This window comes from Orbicella franksi, chromosome 13 (genome assembly GCF_964199315.1).
Source record: "Orbicella franksi chromosome 13, jaOrbFran1.1, whole genome shotgun sequence".
In the NCBI taxonomy this organism is placed as follows: Eukaryota; Metazoa; Cnidaria; class Anthozoa; order Scleractinia; family Merulinidae; genus Orbicella; species Orbicella franksi.
Window position 1 is genome coordinate 15818589 of NC_138157.1, and position 2289 is coordinate 15820877.

General features: G+C 42.0%; 1 pseudogene; it reads right to left on the bottom strand.

Moving 5' to 3' along the window:
• Positions 1-295: 295 nt before the first annotated feature.
• On the bottom strand, positions 296-1346 carry LOC145464758 (beta-1,3-galactosyltransferase 5-like; annotated as a pseudogene).
• Positions 1347-2289: the final 943 nt, after the last annotated feature.

The window sequence follows — 2289 nt, forward strand, 5'->3', positions numbered from 1 at the left end:
AGAACTTTTAAGAGCTTTACGTAATCCTTTAGAATTGCGCTTTCGGCTTAAATAGTCGTGCCTTGTGAAATATTCTTTGGTTACATTCTGGCTGCATTCCGGTTATGTTCCGGTTGCATTCTGATTGTGTTCTTGGATTAAAACGATATCGTTGGACCTAAGTTCTGAGTGCTGTTGACGTCTCTCAAGGTAATTCCCTGTAACAGATCCGGTACTGATCCCCGCAGCAAGAGAGTTTCCCGGGTTTTTACAGAAGTGCTTTCCCAGGTCAAAAACCTATTATCACAATCAGGCGTCAGAAGTATGATCCCAGTTTTGTGCCATAAACAAAATCTTCAGAGTGCAGACGAAACAGTTTGAGTAAGCACTGCCCAATAGCTCGATGTAGTACAAGAGTATTTGCCACATAGTTACAATCGTCGACATCATAACTGAATGGGATGATGAACCCATCATGGCCCACTGTGTCACACCAGATCTGTTAGCAAGCATTCCAACATACACATCGTCCATTCGAAAGGGCTTAATCACATCAAATAGAGGAACCAGACAATGGACTACGTCCCAGGACATAACAATGCCAGCACCACTACAGAAATCTGTGTAATATGTACGATTGTACTCTTCATAATTGATCTTAAATTTTCCATCTCGAGCTGCTTTAACATTGTGGTGTAGTTTGCCCATAAAGAGCCCTTGTTTTGGTGTTGATCTTCTTTGCACGATTTTCACCAAATCTTTGGTGTTAACCAGCACATCGTCGTCTGCTTTGAGAAGGTAAGAAAAATTACAATATCTGGCTGCCCATTCGAAGGCCATCTGTATCTTCAAACTCTGGTTCCAGTAATGTTCGTAATAATCCGCACGAATCATGTCGCCATAAATGCTATCTTCTCTTTTGAGCAAATCTGATTGTGTTTGATTCCTTGTTTGACCAAGGAGAAAGTATATCTTCCACTGAGTGGCTTTGTTGTTATCAGTGCCCCAAGTTTGACGAATTAAACTTCTCCTTTCCAAATTTGCCGGTGCAGACGAGACCAGGATAAGAAGGAAATACTTCCGTGTACACTCAGTCTTGGTAATCAAAGTAGTTTTGTGCTGTGGAGTTGTTTTCCAAGATTTACAATCGTGGCGAGGCGTGAAGTTGTTCGAAAGAATAGGAGACTGCACAATAGAGTAGGAAGACCAGTTGATGCAGTGCCCTGTGGCCAATGCTGTTATTACAGCAGACACTATTATTCCAGCAAGATGAAGTTCAGTTCTCTTGAGAAACATCATTTTCCATGAAAATAGTACTAGAGCGTATTTTAACTTGCGATGCATGTTTTGAGTCTAATCAGCATTAGTTGACCACACTGCTCATTTGGTTAGTTACAAATCCTTTCTTTCGAGTTCGAGCTCCTCCTAGAAACAAATAAAATTTTACTATTATTCCAGCAAGATGAAGTTCAGTTCTCGTGAGAAACATCATTTTCCATGGTAATAGTACTAGACCGTATTTTAACTTGCAATGCATGTTTTGAGTCTGATCAGCATTAGTTGACCACACTGCTCATTTGGTTAGTTAGAAATCCTTTCTTTCGAGTTCGAGCTCCTCCTAGAAACAAAGTAATTTTATTGTTTTGTTAACAGAAAGAAAAACAATAAGTGCTTATTTACAGAGTGGAAGCTTTAACTTGGACTGGACCTTGTTGTGGTGTAGAAGCTTGCGTGGTTCAATGAGATCAAGAGCTGTGCTGACTGGGGTGTATAGTAACCCTGACATGTTCAACCATGTCAGACATTTCTTGAGTGGGAGTCCTGACAAAAGCAGTCCAGCAGTTTCCAGATCTGCTAAATCAGGTTGAGCAGAGGACCAACAACCCCCTGCCATTAACAATCAATCCACTACAGAAACTACTTCAGTAACAAATGCTATCCGGGCTCGGACTGGTAGGAATTTGTGATGGATGGAAGTTGTTGCTGTGTAGCCTTCTGCTCCACTCACAGGAGCGAAGACGATGAGTGAGAGAGTATCGAGTGGGAGGACCGACGGAAAAATAATTGGTTCGAGGTCGTGCGTCCTGACCGAGAGCCAAATATTTTCCCGTCCAGTCAGACCTCATTCAGTCAATAAGTGGTGGAACGAGAACGCGGGCATAGCAGCATTGGCCTCGTGTGTGGTTGGGCCAAAACTCTTGTACACGATCGATGTAAACTTTCGAGGTCACGAAAAGCGGAAGTTCCCTTAATTTTTGAGTTTAAACACTGTAAAGGTAACTGGTGTATAATAACAACCACGTACAGGTG